Source organism: Scyliorhinus torazame, chromosome 18 (assembly GCF_047496885.1).
Source record: "Scyliorhinus torazame isolate Kashiwa2021f chromosome 18, sScyTor2.1, whole genome shotgun sequence".
NCBI lineage: Eukaryota > Metazoa > Chordata > Chondrichthyes > Carcharhiniformes > Scyliorhinidae > Scyliorhinus > Scyliorhinus torazame.
The window spans coordinates 59,676,953-59,695,785 of NC_092724.1; the positions used below are offsets into that span (position 1 = coordinate 59,676,953).

Genomic DNA, 18,833 nt, shown 5'->3' on the forward strand with positions numbered 1-18,833 from the left:
CCACTGTTGCAACCTGTATTGGTGCTCTGTCAGATAGGTGTGAGGGGTGGTCTGGTCTAGGCTGGCGTGAGAGGAGGTGCGTGGTGGGTGGGAATTGTGGGTACACCCCCGCCACCACCCCCCTGCACTCCCACCCTGCCCACCTCCACCACCGTTGACAAATCAAAATTTCTTTACCCGTCAGTCTGGCCTCAATAAAAGTTGAGATGGATTTTCAGGTACTGCATTAGTTATTTTATTTGATTTGCAAGTCTGTTTCATTTCACACAGGCACAGGTCACAGCTAGTCTCCTAGACCCCGGGAAACAAATGAAGAAGGAGACAAAGGGATTTCTGCAAATACATTCAAATGGCATCAAGTTTCACATACACGATTCCCATAGGTCATCCTATACCCCTCCTGACCTGGCCATACATCCTAATTGGCTCACTTCCAATCCCTTCCTCTGGCCCCCTATTACCCAGCATCCTTTTCCCCTCCGTAGCTAGACACACCTCCTCCTTGCTTTGCCATGCGTTCTGAAATCCTTTGTCTGTGAACTAACAGAATCAGACCGGCCTATGTTTACATTACAGTAACTAATAGCTCTAAAGTAACTATTTTATATCACATTCGTCACCGTCACCCCAGAGATCCAATGGGACAGTGTGATGGAATGGCCAGCTCGCATGCAGGGATCACCCAGGTGGACAGTGAAAGGTGCTACCTGTGGGGAGGAGTCAGGCATTGTTGTACAATGCAGAGTACCACAGCGCATCGCAAAGTGGGCTGTCATCATCCTCCATCCCAAGGACAAGACCCGTTGCTACAGCCAACCCAGGGTCCGCACCCTGTAGTGTGGCAGGTAGGTGTCGCGGAGGAAGATGCAGGTGGTCAGAGTGGCTGGGGGAGTGGGGGGGGGGGGGAGGAATGCGGTGTCTGTGCCTCTGGCCATTCAGAGCGTCTCGTGCGCGTTGGCCCAGGTGGACACGTCGTGCTGCCTCCTTTGTCTGCCTGGGCCACATGTCCTGCCCATCCTCCCCCTCCCCTGCATCCTCCTCATCGGATGAGGCCTGATATTCATCCCCCTCCTCCAGAACGTCACCCCTCGACTGAGTGGGAATCTCTAAAATGTCAAGATTGTCGAGTATGCCAGGATGAAGGGGTTGTGCACACTGCCCAGGTATTGGATGCAGATGTGTATGATGCGCATCTGATGGTTACATATCAGCTGCACATTCACCCAGTGGAAGTCCTTTCGGTTGGTGTAGAGCAGTCTGTCATCTGCGGGCGCTCGTAGCGGGACTTGCATCCCGTTGATCACCCCCTGGGCCCAGGGTATCCCGTCCTTGGCGGTGAACCCCGCTGCCTGGGCATCCTGGTGGGCTCGGTTCATATTGAAATGGATGTATTGAGCCGCCTGGACATATAGCGGGCTGGATTCTCCGCCGTTGGGATGCTCCACTTTGCCAGCAGCCCGGGGGTTTCCCGACAGCATGTGGTTGCCCCACAATGGGAAACCCCGTTGTCTAGCCTGAATAACGGAGCATCCCGCCGGCAGGGTGACTCAGAAATGTGGCGCGGCGGGAAGGGGAATCCAGCCCAGGGCTTCCGTGACTGCGCGGATGCACCTGTGCACCGAGGTCTGTGAGATCCCAGACAGGTTCCTACTCGGTGCCTGGAAGGATCCCGTGGCGTAAAGGTTCAGGGCGACCATCACCTTGACGGCCACCGGGAACAGGTGTCCTGCCCCATACCCCCGCAGTGCCAGATGTGCCATGATCTGGCACGTGGCATTGTCTGCCTGCTCAGCAGGAATCTTCGACAGCAGGCCTGGTCCGCCAGCTCCTCGAATGACAGGTGCTGCCGTCATGCACGAGGCCTCATGCGGCATCTCCTTGGCACCTCCTCCTCCTCGGCCTGTTGGGCGGGTGGCTCTCCATCCTGGGCAGCTACATCTCCTGTTCCTCTGGAGCAGGCTCCTCTGCTGTCCGCTCCGCTGCTGTGGCTTCCTCCGCTTCGTACAGCTGCAGGGCATCCCCCAGGGATGCGGTGACTAGCAGGAAGGCCATCATTGCTGGTTGAATTCCAATATCCATTGTCTGCAGGGAATAAAAAGCCAACATGTTACGGTGTGTACCCCCGTGCCCAACCAGGCCCAATGCGCTATATGGTGGCCCCAGTTGGAACTGCGGGCTCTGCCCCCATGTCTCCCCCATCTCCACATCCCTGGTCCAGTCATTGCCCAGCACCGTGGGGGCCTCTGGTTCTGGCGCCTGTCCCTTATGCCAGAGATACCGTTGGCTGGTGCTGCTTTTGCCAGTGGTATGCTCCATGTCCCCGAGGGTGGGCCGCCTGATGTCCCGCCGGGGTGTCATGGCCGGGTGGGGGGGATGGGTAAGGCGGAGGGTGAAGGGGTGGGGGCACCCTTACGGCGCGTGTCACTCTGCAGAACCAGGGGCCAAGGTGGGTACCGCCCCCGTCCAATGGTGGGGTCACCCCGACCATGTGCGCCGTTCCATCACCCCCACCTCCCCACCTGGCCCTGATCGGGATCCCCTCACTGCAGCCAGCCCGGCCAGTGTCTGGTCCACCAGCCCGCAGTCAGACCTCTCTGTGTCCTACCTCCTCTCTCTCTCCCTCATCAGCGAAGACGGCAGTTTCACGATTTTTAGAAGCACAAGTGAACCGGGCCGTCAAGAACTCGGCCCTTCGGGGGAGGAGATTTGCAGAGGCACCGCAGAATACCGGGTCGGGCCCACCAGGTACATGCAAACGTTATTTACTGTGTGTGCATTCCGGGCTGCATTGGCGCCGCTGTCGAGGTGACGGAGAATCGTGGTTTGGCGTCAAATCGGCGCCTATCACGATTTTAGTATCGGAACCGATTCTCTGCCAAATCACGTTTCGCGATTTTGCCGTCAGCCAACGGAGAACCCCGCCACCAAACTATAAATGATGGCGATGGTGAAGGTGGCGGTAGCGGAGGTGCTGGTCACCCTTCAAGCAGTGCTGGAAAAGATGGACCAATGGCTAGAGACACAGAAGGCAATGACCAGGGAGCTGGAGAAGGCCGCATCCGACCAGAGCAATAGGATCACCTCACTGGAGACAGAGATGGTAGGTTGGTGGTGACACAAGGGGCACTAAGTGAGAAGATCAAAGACTAAGAAAATCGATCGCGCAGCCAGAACCTCCACATTGTGGGCCGACCGGAGTGCACCGAGGAGAGGAACCCTTCGTAGTACGAGTCCCAGATGCTGGGCAAACTGGGAAAACTTCCCACAAACCCCCAAAAGTGCACAGAGGCCAAAGCCCAAGGCTAGGGAGCAATCACAGGCCATCATTGTGAAACTGCACTGGTACCAAGACCGGGAAAAGATCCCAAACTGGGCGAGACAGACAAGGTCCTGTAAATGGGAGAGACACTCGGCCCGGGTGCACCAGGACATTGGGGCAGACCTGGCCAAGCGCCGGGCGCAATTTAACAAAGCCAATGTGACCCTTTATAGAAATAATGTACGGTTCGGAATGCTGTACCCCGCCAAGCTCTGGGTGATGTTCCAGGGCAGGGAATACTATTTCACCCACGACAGAAGCAGATGAAGTCATGCACAAACATGGGCTGGGGAGGACAACAAAACCAGCAGTGAACCAGGCACTTCACCATATTGGTCAACACAAAATGTAGAGACTATTTGCGCAGGACTGAACTGCCTCGTCCTCAAATCTGACGTTGAGTCTCGGAACGGAGGGGGTGAGAGCAGGAAGATGGTCCTGGTGACTATTCTGATGGGGAGTTTCCTCTCCCTCCCTCCTGCAGGATCAACTATAATTACTTGTGGATGCGCCCCGGGTTTCCATTTGTTAGGTGTTGTACAGCTCAGAGGGGGTTCAGGGACAAAGCAGCTCCTCGACAGACTGGACATGCCAGCTGCGGGGGAAGAGAAGAGATTGGGCCTGGGGAAGCACCATTAGAACGAGGGGTAGTCATGGAGATAATCAGCTTCCTGCAGGCAGGGAAGGAGCCAGGGCCAGATGGATTCCCAGCCAACTTCTACAATGCAGCACTGGCCCCGCACCTATGAGAGATGTTCACAGACTCGCTAGTAAGGGGCACCCTGCCACCGACACTGGCACAAGCCTCAATATCGCTGATACCCAGAAAGAACAAAGACCTGACTGAGTGCAGTTCCCACAGGCCCATCTCGCAAAATCCCTGGCAAAGCAACTGGAGAGCTATGTGCCAGAGGAAGGCGCAGAGGACCAGACGGGCTTTGTCAAGGGCAGGCAACTAACTTCGAACATCAGGCACCTGCTGAACGTGATAATGACCCCATCCAGGGCCAGGGTTCACCTCCTAGGTGAAACTACTGGACAATGTTCCCATGGCGAGCATATGGATAAACACCACCAGCTCTGGATACTTCCAGCTCACAGAGGTACCAGATAGTGATGCCCACTATCTCTGCTGCAATTTGCTCTGACAATCGATCCACTGGCAATCGTCCTCAGAATGATGAAGAGGTGGGGAGTTATTCTGAGTGGGGACAGACAGCAGAGTCTCACTCTATGCGGATCATCTGCTTCCTCTACATCTCGAACCCCTGGCCCAGCAAGGAAGGGATAATGGAACTCCTAAAGGATTCCAGAGCTTTCTTGGAGAAACAAAGTTAACCTATGCAAAAGTGAGATCTTCCCGGTGAATCCGCAGGGGGGAGGGGCAGAGCTGGAGGGACTGACATCCAAACAAGCCCAAACCAAATTCTGCTATCTGAGGATCCAAACAGCGCACGACAGCCCACAAATCCACAAAGGGAACTTGATGAGTCTGGTGGAGGAAGTTAAAAAGGACCTGCAGAGATGGTACACACTCCCAGTCTCGCTGGCAGGGAGAACACAGGCGATCAAAATTAACTGACTGCCCAGGATCCTCTTCCTGTTCAGGTCACGCCCGATCTGCATTTCCAAGGCCTTCTTCACCACGGTAGACAAGTTAATTATTGTGTGTGGGGGTAAAAACCTAAGGATCCAAAAGAAGTTTTTACAAAAGTAAAGAAACATGGGAGTCCTGGCCTTCCCAAACCTACAACTTTACCACTGGGCGGCCACCGCAGAAAGTGTGAGGGCATGGGTCAAGGAACCGGGAGAAGAATGGGTGAAGATGGAGGAGAGTTCCTGCATAGGGACGTCCTTCCAGGCCCTAGTCACTGCAGCACTCCCATCCCCCCGATCCAGCACTTGAGAAGCCCAGTAGTGCCAGATGAGACAACACTTCGGCCGACCCAAAATGTCCACCATGGCCCTCATCTGCAACAACCACAAGTTTACTCCCACAATAATGGACACCACCTTCAGAAGGTGGAGACAGGGCGAGGGGACACTGATGGTTAGGGACATGTACATGAATGACAGAGTAGCGACCCTGGGGGAGCTCACTGAGAGGTTCCAATTGTCAAAAGGAAATGAGTTATGACACATACAGATCAAAAACGTCCTCCATAAGAAAACAAAGATTTACTCCCAGATACCAGGACATTCGTTGGTCGAGGGAGGGGAAACTGTGGGGAATTATATGGGCGACTGTGAGAGGTGGTACACTCTGTGAGCTGGATACTTCCAGCTCACAGAGGATGAGACAAGGATGAGACAAGAGAAAAATGGGAGGTGGAACTAGGCACAGAAATAGGGGAGGACTCTGGATCGAAGCACTGCACAGTGCGAACTCCACATGCGCAGGGCTGAGCCTAACACAGCTAACAGTGATGCACAGAGATCATCTAATCAGAATCCGAATGAGTAGGCTTTTCCCAGAGGTGGAGGACAAATGTGAACGGTACCAGGGAGGCCCGACCAACCCCACCCACATGTTCTGGGCCTGCCTCAGACTTGTGGGAGTGAGGGTGGAGCCATGCCCAAAAGTGGCAGCCCTCAGGATTTCAGGCCAGCCGGAACTCTTCATAGGGAGGGGATCGATGCCCGAGACTTTGCCTTGCTGTTGCCCACCGGGGAATCCTGCTCAGCTGGCGATCGGCAGCACCACTCAAGGCTGCAGGCTGGCTGTCCAATTTCTAAAATTGGAAAAAATAAGATTTTCCGTCTGAGGGTCGGGAAGCCATTCACCAACGTATTCCGGGATTTGTTCATTGCCAACAGCCAATAGAACAAGAGGGGGAGGGGGAGAGACACAAGCGAGTCATGAGATAAAGATGGAAAGGAAAGAGAGGGGGATGGGGGGAGAGGGAAGGAGGGGATGCTGGTGGCAGGGCAGGGGAGGACACATGAGGAAATTAAGAGGGACAAGGGACCTAAACTGTAGATAGACATACGCGCCTGGGCCAAACTGGGAACGGCAACAAAGGAGGGACACGGCCACAACAGGAGGGAAAGCAATTGTATGTAAATATCTGCACTGACATCCACCTATCTTTTTACCTCCTTTTATTTCTTGCTCATTTTTTTGGTTATGTTGTTTTGTATGTTTATTTTCTCTGGTCGGCGCGGTTATGTGAAGTGTAACATATAACATATGAATTGTGAAATACAAAATGTGGAAACCCAATAAAAACACTTCTAAAAAAACCATAGAGTCCCTAAAGTGTAGAAGGAGGCCATTCAGCCCATCGAGTCTGTATTGACCCTCCGAAAGAACACCCCACCCAGGCTCAATCCCTTGCCCCAGCCCCATAACGGCACCTAACCTTTGAACACTGAGGGGCAATTTAGCATGGCTGATCAACCTAACCTGCCCATCTTTGGACTGTGGGAGGACACTGGATCACCCGGAGGAAACCCACGCAGACACTGGGAGAGAATGTGCAAACTACACAGACACAGCTGAGATCACAATCAAACCGAGGTCCCTGTTGCTGTGAGGCGGCAGTGCTAACCATTGTGCCACTGTGCCGACCACTTTCTGATGTTCTGTCTGATGTCATGGCTCTGATATACGAGTGCCTCCAGGTCACCATGGGAAGGCTGGTGACCATCATGGAGGCCTTGGTCCAGCAGATCTTTCTGGATATGCAGCATCAGCATGTAGCCAACATGGGGATGAGGCACCTTGACCTCCCTCCAGGTGCCCCACTTTGCGCAGGGGTCAGGCCAGGGACCTCTGGTTCCCATGGGGAGGATGAGTGTTAGCCGGGCACCCCATGACCCTCCACTCAGGATACTCCGAGGGTGTGCAGCCACTCACAGTCACCTTTGCCTGTGCCCCTACCCACTCCAGCTGCTCAAACCACCAAGGCACTTCTGCCCCTGAGCAGGGGACCCTTATCAGGCCAGAGCCCTCCAGGCCACAGGCCACCAGAGATAATCCACCAAATCATCACAGGCATCAGGACGTGACGGTGAGCGGGCTGCCTCCACCACTACTGCAAATTTGGCGATGCACCCAGACATAGCGAACGGTTCAGGAAAGTTATGTATTTTGATGTCACTTATAGGTCACGGCTAAAACTGAAATGAAATTGCACTTTTGTGAATAAATTTGATGGTTATGTGTTATAACCTGCCTACTTACCATTGGCTGGGGACGAATGACAATCCCACAATCCTGTGGGAGTATGAGCTTCCCCAATGAGGGGGGCGGAGAAACCACTAGTAAACACCTAGTATAAATAAAGCTGGCCAGTTCAGGAACCAGCAGGAAGGAGTATGTAGCAAGGGAAGTTACTGCTACTGTTATGTATATATGTTATAGTAAATAAATGTTATTACTTTGTATCCTTAAAACTCGTGCTGGATTCTTCGTGGCCCTTACAAAACTGGCGACGAAGGTTAAAGTGAATAGCCGTCTACACTGCTGAAGCCACCTCCCTGGATTTTTGTTGGATACAGGTTGGAAGTTGTTTTCTATTATACCATGCCTCTGTCCGGACGATTGAAAGTTTTTGATGCTGCGCTGGAAAGCTGGAACCAGTACACACAACGGATGCGTTACTATTTCCGGGCAAACAATATCACCGAAAACGAGCGCCAGGTGGTCATATTGCTCACCGCCTGCGGACCGCATACGTTTGGGGTGATTAGGAGCCTTACGTACCCAGCTGCGCCGGACACCAAAACGTTTGATGAACTTGTGAATATAGTGGGGCAACATTTTAACCCAACCCCGTCCACGATAGTCCAGCGTTACCAGTTTAATACCGCTGAGAGGATCCCTGGAGAATCCCTTGCTGACTTTCTATCCAGGCTATGCAGGATTGCGGAGTACTGTGACTATGGTGAGACATTGTCAGAAATGTTACTCGACCGTTTGGTTTGCGGTATTAACAATGCGGCCACCCAGAGAAAGTTGTTAGTGGAGCCAACATTGACTTTTCAATAGGCCATTCAAATAGTATTGTCCTGAGAGAGCGCAGAGCGAGGAGTACAGGAGCTACAGGGAATGGAAGTGCATGCCTTGGGGCGCAACCCCTTCCGTCCAAAAACGTCCCCCGCACTCCTGCGGTACCTTGGGCGAGGCAACGTCTGGACCGACGCCAGTGGCCATCGGACATTCCTCCCCGAAGGGAGCCTTCTCCAGAGCCAATGGATGAGGAGCCATGTCCGTGTCAGACTTGTAGGCGCCGACCTCGTCGCGGACGGCGGTCCTGGGGGCGCCAGAGGCGCCGTCGTTCCGACCGAAACTGGGACCAGCCCAAGGGCCGTAACTGGGACCAGCCCAGAGGCCGTACCTTCCATGTGGATGAACCTGCGGTGACTACTCCTGAGGACGTGGAGACAGAGGACGACTGCCTACAGCTGCATTGTGTGGCAGATCCCCGTGTGGCCCCCATGAAGGTGACAGTACGGGTCAATGGCCACCCGCTTGAGATGGAGTTGGATACTGGCGCAGCGGTCTCCGTGATCACCCAGAGGACATTCGACCGCATCAAGCAGGGTATACAGACCCTTACATTAACCGACTCACAGGCCAGGTTGGCCATCTACACAGGGGAACCACTGGACATTGCAGAAACTACAATGACCCCTGTTGTCTATGGACGCCAGGAGGGGCGTTTCCCACTTATCGTGGTGCGCGGCCATGGGCCCAGCCTGTTGGGTCGGGACTGGTTGCGCCATTTGCGGTTGCAATGGCAGCACATCCTCCAAACAGTTTCTGAAGGGTTGACTGAGGTGCTAGGACGATACCCAGATGTATTCCAGCCTGGTTTGGGGAAAATAAAAGGGGCCGTAGCCCGTATCCAAGTTGAACCAGGAGCCACGCCGCGCTATTTCCGGGCGCGCCCAGTGCCTTACGCCTTGCTCGAGAAGGTAGAAGGGGAGCTCACTCGTTTGGAAAGTTTGGGTATTATCAGGCCCGTCCGTTTTGCTGACTGGGCAGCACCAATTGTACCTGTAATGAAGCCAGATGCCACAGTTCGCTTGTGTGGCGACTATAAACTTACAGTGAATACGGTTTCCCGACTCGACCGATATCCAATGCATCGCATAGAGGATCTCTACGCGAAACAGGTGGACTCTGTTCACAATATTAGATATGAGTCACGCCTACCTGCAGTTGGAGCTGGACCCTGCCTCCCGACCATAAGTAACGATTAATACACACCGGGGCCTGTATGAATATACACGGTTGCCCTTTGGAGTATCCTCTGCCTGCGCAATTTTTCAACGTGTTATGGAAGGCATTTTGAGAGGTTTACCACGTGTGGCTGTCTACCTAGATGACGTTTTGATTACAGGGACGTCGGAGCAGGAACATTTGGAGAATCTGGAGGCTGTCCTTAGACGCCTTTCAGAGGCTGGAGTCCGTTTACGTCGCACAAAGTGCGTATTTCAGGCAAAGGAAGTAGTCTACCTAGGTTATCGGGCGGACCGCGAAGGTTTGCACCCCGTCGCAGAGAAAGTGCGTGCAATTCAACAGGCCCCAGCCCCGACGGACACTTAGCATCTTCGTTCTTTTCTCGGTCTCGTAAACTATTACGGGAAGTTCCTCCCCATTCTGGCAACAACTCTGGCCCCTTTGCACATTCTACTAAAGAAAAATCACACCTGGGTTTGGAGTCAGCCGCAAGAAACCGCTTTCCGGCGGGTAAAGCAACAATTGTCGTCGTCTGGGTTACTAACCCACTATGATCCTGGAAAGCCTTTGCTCGTCACATGTGATGCATCCCCGTATGGTATTGGGGCCGTCCTGTCCCACAAGATGGAGAACGGGGCCGAACGGCCGATAGCTTTTGCCTCCCGCACATTGACTGCAGCGGAGAAAAAGTACGCGCAGATCGAGAAGGAGGGCTTGGCAGTGGTTTTTGTGGTAAAACGCTTCCACCAGTACGTGTACGACCGCCATTTCACTATCGTGACTGATCATAAGCCCATGCTGGGACTTTTCAGAGAGGATAAGCCAATAACGCCCATTGCTTCTGCACGGATAAACAGCTGATGTAGGAGGGAGGGTTTCCATTATCTGGACCACTGGAAGCTCTTCCGGGGCAGGTGTGACCTGTATAAGAAGGACGGGTTGCATCTAAACCGGAGAGGCATAAATATCCTGGCCGCGAGGTTTGCTAGTGTCACACGGGAGGGTTTAAACTAGTATGGCAGAGGGGTGGGCACGGGAGCAATAGGTCAGAAGGTGAGAGCATTGAGGGAGAACTAGGGAATAGGGACAGTGTGGCTCTGAGGCAGAGCAGACAGGGAGAAGTTGCTGAACACAGCGGGTCTGGTGGCCTGAAGTGCATATGTTTTAATGCAAGAAGTATTACGGGTAAGGCAGATGAACTTAGAGCTTGGATTAGTACATGGAACTATGATGTTGTTGCCATTACAGAGACCTGGTTGAGGGAAGGGCAGGATTGGCAGCTAAACGTTCCAGGATTTAGATGTTTCAGGCGGGATAGAGAGGGATGTAAAAGGGGAGGCGGAGTTGCGCTACTGGTTCGGGAGAATATCACAGCTGTACTGCGAGAGGACACCACAGAGGGCAGTGAGGCTATATGGGTAGAGATCAGGAATAAGGGTGCAGTCACAATGTTGGGGGTTTACTACAGGCCTCCCAACAGTCAGCGGGAGATAGAGGAGCAGATAGGTAGACAGATTTTGGAAAAGAGTAAAAACACCAGGGTTGTGGTGATGGGAGACTGCAACTTCCCCAATATTGACTGGGACTCACTTAGTGCCAGGGGCTTAGACGGGGCGGAGTTTGTAAGGAGCATCCAGGAGGGCTTCTTAAAACAATATGTAGACAGTCCAACTAGGGAAGGGGCGGTACTGGACCTGGTATTGGGGGATGAGCCCGGCCAGGTGGTAGATGTTTCAGCAGGGGAGCATTTCGGTAACAGTGACCACAATTCAGTAAGTTTTAAAGTACTGGTGGACAAGGATAAGAGTGGTCCTAGGATGAATGTGCTAAATTGGGGAAAGGCTAATTATAACAATATTAGGCGGGAACTGAAGAACATAGATTGGGGGCAGATGTTTGAGGGCAAATCAACATCTGACATGTGGGAGGCTTTCAAGTGGCAGTTGAAAGGAATTCAGGACCGGCATGTTCCTGTGAGGAAGAAGGATAAATACGGCAATTTTCGGGAACCTTGGATGACGAGAGATATTGTAGGCCTCGTCAAAAAGAAAAAGGAGGCATTTGTCAGGGCTAAAAGGCTGGGAACAGACGAAGCCTGCGTGGAACATAAGGAAAGTAGGAAGGAACTTAAGCAAGGAGTCAGGAGGGCTAGAAGGGGTCACGAAAAGTCATTGGCAAATAGGGTTAAGGAAAATCCCAAGGCTTTTTACACGTACATAAAAAGCAAGAGGGTAGCCAGGGAAAGGGTTGGCCCACTGAAGGATAGGCAAGGGAATCTATGTGTGGAGCCAGAGGAAATGGGCGAGGTACTAAATGAATACTTTGCATCAGTATTCACCAAAGAGAAGAAATTGGTAGATGTTGAGTCTGGAGAAGGGTGTGTAGATAGCCTGGGTCACATTGAGATCCAAAAAGACGAGGTGTTGGGTGTCTTAAAAAATATTAAGGTAGTTAAGTCCCCAGGGCCTGATGGGATCTACCCCAGAATACTGAAGGAGGCTGGAGAGGAAATTGCTGAGGCCTTGACAGAAATCTTTGGATCCTCGCTGTCTTCAGGGGATGTCCCGGAGGACTGGAGAATAGCCAATGTTGTTCCTCTGTTTAAGAAGGGTAGCAAGGATAATCCTGGGAACTACAGGCCGGTGAGCCTTACTTCAGTGGGAGGGAAATTACTGGAGAGAATTCTTCGAGACAGGATCTACTCCCATTTGGAAGCAAATGGACGTATTAGTGAGAGGCAGCACGGTTTTGTGAAGGGGAGGTCGTGTCTCACTAACTTGATAGAGTTTTTCGAGGAGGTCACTAAGATGATTGATGCAGGTAGGGCAGTGGATGTTGTCTATATGGACTTCAGTAAGGCCTTTGACAAGGTCCCTCATGGTAGACTAGTACAAAAGGTGAAGTCACACGGGATCAGGGGTGAGCTGGCAAGGTGGATACAGAACTGGCTAGGCCATAGAAGGCAGAGAGTAGCAATGGAAGGATGCTTTTCTCATTGGAGGGCTGTGACCAGTGGTGTTCCACAGGGATCAGTGCTGGGACCTTTGCTCTTTGTAGTATATATAAATGATTTGGAGGAAAATGTAACTGGTCTGATTAGTAAGTTTGCAGATGACACAAAGGTTGGTGGAATTGCGGATAGCGATGAGGACTGTCGGAGGATACAGTAGGATTTAGATTGTTTGGAGACTTGGGCGGAGAGATGGCAGATGGAGTTTAATCCGGACAAATGTGAGGTAATGTATTTTGGAAGGTCTAATGCAGGTAGGGAATATACAGTGAATGGTAGAACCCTCAAGAGTATTGAAAGTCAAAGAGATCTAGGAGTACAGGTCCACAGGTCATTGAAAGGGGCAACACAGGTGGAGAAGGTAGTCAAGAAGGCATACGGCATGCTTGCCTTCATTGGCCGGGGCATTGAGTATAAGAATTGGCAAGTCATGTTGCAGCTGTATAGAACCTTAGTTAGGCCACACTTGGAGTATAGTGTTCAATTCTGGTCGCCACACTACCAGAAGGATGTGGAGGCTTTAGAGAGGGTGCAGAAGAGATTTACCAGAATGTTGCCTGGTATGGAGGGCATTAGCTATGAGGAGCGGTTGAATAAACTCGGTTTGTTCTCACTGGAACGAAGGAGGTTGAGGGGAGACCTGATAGAGGTATACAAAATTATGAGGGGCATAGACAGAGTGGATAGTCAGAGGCTTTTCCCCAGGGTAGAGGGGTCAATTACTAGGGGGCATAGGTTTAAGGTGAGAGGGGCAAGGTTTAGAGTAGATGTACAAGGCAAGTTTTTTACGCAGAGGGTAGTGGGTGCCTGGAACTCGCTACCGGAGGAGGTGGTGGAAGCAGGGACGATAGTGACATTTAAGGGGCATCTTGACAAATACATGAATAGGATGGGAATAGAGGGATACGGACCCAGGAAGTGTAGAAGATTGTAGTTTAGTCGGGCAGCATGGTCGGCACGGGCTTGGAGGGCCGAAGGGCCTGTTCCTGTGCTGTACATTTCTTTGTTGTTCTTTGTTGGATCCAGCGCTGGGCTTTGTTGCTTGCTGCATACGAGTATTCTCTGGAGCACAAACCAGGTACGCAGATAGCAAATGCCGACGCACTGAGCCGATTGCCTTTATCGACCGGCCCCATGTCGACCCCCACGACCGGTGAGATGGTTGCAACCCTAAATCTTATGGACACCTTGCCTGTCACGGCATCACAGATCCGTGAATGGACCCAGACGGAGCCAGTCCTGTCAAAGGTTCGGCACATAGCCCTGTATGGTGGGCAGCATAGACAGCTCCCAGGCAAGTTGCGGGCATTTTCCTCCAAGCTGTCAGAATTCAGCGTGGAAGACGGCATCCTCTTGTGGGGGACGCGTGTGATTGTCCCAGAAGAAGGCCAGGAGCTGATACTATCAGACTTGCACAATGGGCATCCAGGCGTAACCAAAATCAAAATGTTGGCCCGGAGTTATGTCTGGTGGCCAGGCCTCGACACCGACATTGAGAAGGTGGCCCAAAACTGCTCCATTTGCCAGGAGCATCAGAAGCTTCCGCCGGCCGGGCCCCTACATCACTGGGAATGGCCAGGGCGGCCTTGGGCACGCTTGCATGCAGATTTCGCAGGCCCTTTTCAAGGATCCATGTTCCTTCTACTAATTGACGCCCAGTCCAAATGGCTAGAGGTGCATAAGATGCAGGGGACAAAGTCCTGCGCAACAATTGAAAAGATGCGTTTGTCTTTTAGTACGCATGGCCTCCCCGAGGTGCTGGTCACGGATAACGGCACTCCATTCACGAGTGAGGAGTTTGCGAGGTTCACAAAGATGAACGGCATCCGCCATATCCGCACTGCCCCTTACCACCCGGCTTCAAATGGGTTGGCAGAAGTGCAGACATTCAAAAGAGGCCTAAAGAAGCAGTCTTCCGGATCAATGGACACGAGACTGGCTCGCTTTTTGTTTACGTACAGGACCACCCCCCATGCAGTGACTGGGGTACCTCCCGCAGAACTCCTAATGGGCCGGAGACTTCGCACCCGCCTTAGTATGGTCTTCCCGGACATTGGCGCAAAAGTACACCGCAGACAAGAACGGCAGGGACAGGGATTGTCTCGGCATCGGCCGATTCGGCAGTTTGCACCCGGTGACCCAGTGTTCGTTCGGAATTTTGCTGGTGGTGCCCAATGGGTTCCTGATGTAATCTTTCACCAAACGGGCCCTATATCTTACCAAGTGCAAGCCCAGGGTCGTCTCCAGCGAAAACATGTAGACCACGTTCGGTCCAGAAGACAATCACCTCAAAAGATTCCCTGCCCCCGCAGCTCATTTCACCAGCCGCAGAGACCAGAGACAAGGGAAGGTAGTCCTCACAATCTTCCACTGGTGCCTCACTCGAAGCCTGCGCAGGTCGTTACGGGACCGGATGGCGATAGAGATGCTGACATGACGGAGGCAGCAGACTCTGACTCCAAGCTGGAGACACAGGATGCATCAGAGGGGGAATCCTCGGGTCCATGGGCCGTGGATGTACAACCGCGCCATTCATCACGGAAGCGCCGATCTCCGTCTCGTTACACGCCGCCTGATCCAGCGCCGCGTGCAAATGGCGTCCGGCCTGTGGCCAAACGAGTCCGACGCCCTCCTTCGCCAGGGTCTTCGGTGGATTCCTTGGACTTTGGGGGGTGTCATGATATTCAAACACACACATCATGATAGACACACCAACAGACAAATCAGAACACACACCACAACCAATGACAGAAAGATATAAAAGCACAGACACGACCCCCGGTGGTCAGTATTAGCTGCAGAGGAGAACCAGGACACATCTATTGCCAAACACACTCAGGGAGACAGCACGTGCAGAGCATCCAGAACGAACTGTATTATAAGAGTTATAATAAAATAGAGTTGTACCACATACAACTGTGTTGGCTCATCTGTGCACCAGAGCACCCAACACCACATGGTACAGGAGTGGATCGATACCTGCCGGCATACCTCAGTGTACACAGACAACCAGCAGTGCCCAGGCATGATGTACGAGCTCCCGGTTCCGCAGGCGCTCCAGTGCCACGGCGACCTCCACGAAAACTGGCGGCGATTCCGGCAAAATTTCGAATTGTTCCTGGTGGCAGCTGAACTCAAAGACCTGGATGATAGGGAAAAAATTGAATTTCTCCTCACCGTCGCCGGTGCAAGGGCAAGAGAAATATTCAGAAGGTTCAGGTTCTTCAGGAGGCAGCAAAGGTACGATTACCAGGCAGTCCTGGGCAAATTCTCCAAGTACTGTGAAGAATACGCAATCCAATGGGCATTTAAAGGTAAGAAAAGCTGCAGTACTCACCTCGTGGCTGGGATCCCGGAGCCCGAATTCCCAGAGGCCGAAATCCCGGGCCTGAGAAAAGGCTGGGTCGAGGTCGGCGGCCATCTTGCTAAAGGTATAACGCTAGCACAGTTGCGCGAGCAGTGCGCAGAACCGGAAGTTTCGTTTGCGCATGCGCGAGATGCTGCGCATGCGCAGTCAAGAAAACGGCCATCGGTAAAGGAACAGCGATCTGAGCATGCGCAGTCGCTTCCTACGTGCTACATACCGAGCGTCAGGGTGTCAGAGGCCCCAGACTGCACCAATTTAAAAGGGAAACGTCCCAAATCCAATTTAAAAGGGAAATGTCCCAAATCAAAAAAACAAAAATCTGTTAAAGCTGTAAAACAACCTTCCCTCACCTGGAATGACAGCACAGTGCCGCAAATTGACCCAGGAGATGAATTTGACCTCCGAAGAACCCTCCGACAAGCAGTTACCTACGCACAAGCCGATGATTCCGACCTTGAATACTTCGATGACGATTTTTACAGTGTTTCCGGACCTCGCGAGCCCAATGATAGCTCCGTGGTCCTATATGACTATGACTCGGACGAACCTTTCGTGTTGCACATTGGCGGCCCCCACATTGAATCCGACGCAGATGCGGGTTCATTTTTCGGATTTGAGGATCTTCAATCCAGCAGATATGACGTTCCAACTTATCAGTACCGGATGATGCTGCAGCCTGACATTAACAGACAGGGAGCGGTGCAAGCACACGGAGAGTGCCCTGCTGCCACACAGAGCGTGGTCTGAAGATGCAGATAAGGTCGACCCGATTATCCATTGTACCACACTAACCCCAGTGATTAAGCAGTTATGTATGGGGAGTATAAGGTGGGCAATTGAGAACAGTAAAAGAGAGACTGTGACCATGCCAGTCCCAGCAAAATCAGACCCAGAGACCATGAAGGCATGTACATTAGCCAAAGATACACATGAGGCACCTGAGAAGAAAAGTGAAACGGAATGTTCTTTGGAAAATAGTACAATGTCGATAGAAACATTGGATTCTATATTCGAGACCATACCTATGGGAGAATTTGGGGGTAATAAACAAGGTTCTGCAATGTCTGGGGGAAGATTTAAAATTCCAAAGAAGAAAAGCCCAAATGAAGGATAACGGCAAGACAATGACAGTCCACCGACATGGTGTGCACCACCAGATGAAAACTCTGACAATTTACCCAACCCTAGTGAACAGCAAGCTGCTAATGAGGATCTATCCACGGGATGTGAGACGAGTGACGACAGCATCCCACTTCCCATGCAAAAGGTGCAAGGTGACAGACCTCGCCTAGTGCGTACCGAGGCACTCGACGATCACGGTGGGACCACTGACGACTGCAGTGGCAGCGCACCGCTTCCACCCTCGATGGCTCGACCCTCTCCACTGGTTGGTGCATTCCTGCATGTTCCGACTCCAGAAGTGCAGCTTCAGGGAATCTCGGCTGCCTCCAGTGAACCTGTTGGGACTCCGGACGGGGGGCATCGACGGAAGGCAGACCGGACTCCAGATGGGGAGCAGCCAAGCGCCGACTCTGATTCGCGCACGCCAGACCTTGCTCCGGACGGGCGGTGTCGCGGCCTCGGTGATGGCACGCTCAGGGTGACGGCGGATGCCACGGCGACAGGGAATGGATCGCGTGGCAGTCCCACTGGGTCGGCAGTGGCAACCAGCACCGGCGGTCCAAGATGGACACACCAATTCGCGCCATCGCCAGACGTTGATGCGAGCAACAATTCTCTCTCCAAGGCGACATGCTTCGACGTTTCTCTGCGGAGTCGCCCTTCCGGCACAGCAGGTGGCCGGAACCAGCGTACACGGTCTCGGCCAACTTCCACATCTGGCACAGTCATCGCCTTGCATGATATTAGTGATGGTGCTACTTCGATGGCAACGACCCATCGGCTACAAGATGCCGTCCACCACAAACATAAAAAGAAAAATACTCCACCTTGTTCCTGGCATGCAGGGCGGATGGATTGGTGCGTAGGCGCAATCAGCGAGCTTTGCGCCGCCTTCCACGCTCGCAACTGAACCGTACGCACACGCCGGATCCTCCACTGGTTCCCAAGGATGACTTCGTGGAGATGCCACGGATCATGCCCCTTCCATCGCCACCAGAACCAAATCTCCACAGCTGAACCGGCTTGAGGACCAGCCCATTCTTGAGGCGGTCACCCATTAGACTGGACTTATAACGCTGTTCATACGTTCAAAAAGTCAAACACTTCTGTGTTATAACCTGTTGTTGTTTATTGTTCCAGATATCGTCTGACCAGACCAATGTTCAAGTTTTTTTTTTCTCTCGCATCCAAGTTTTGTTATGGTGCAACCTTGTTAGTGTGACGCGCCCGACATCGCCCCATGTAAATAGTTACGTCATATACACACGCTGTACATAACACACACACACACTCTTCGATGCACTCACGACACAATTATATTTATAACCACGTAGGCACATATCTTTGGAAAAAGGGGGGATGTCATGATATTCAAACACACACATCATGATAGACACACCAACAGACAAATCAGAACACACAACACCACAACCAATGACAGAAAGATATAAAAGCACAGACACGACCCCCGGTGGTCAGTTTTAGCTGCAGAGGAGAACCAGGACACATCTATTGCCAAACACACTCAGGGAGACAGCACGTGCAGAGTATCCAGAACGAACTGTATTATAAGAGTTATAATAAAATAGAGTTGAACCACATACAACTGTGTTGGCTCATCTGTGCACCAGAGCACCCAACACCACAGGGGGGAGGGATGTTATAACCTGCCTACTTACCATTGGCTGGGGACTAATGACTATCCCACAATCCTGTGGGAGTATGAGCTTCCCCAATGAGGGGGGCGGAGAAACCACTAGTAAACTCCTAGTATAAATAAAGCTGGCCAGTTCAGGAACCAGCAGGAAGGAGTATGTAGCAAGGG

At 52.4% G+C, this 18,833-nt stretch overlaps 1 pseudogene; it reads right to left on the reverse strand.

Moving 5' to 3' along the window:
- The window catches only part of LOC140395237 (procathepsin L-like), a 184,091-nt pseudogene that overhangs the window by 59,702 nt on the left and 105,556 nt on the right, over positions 1-18,833 (reverse strand).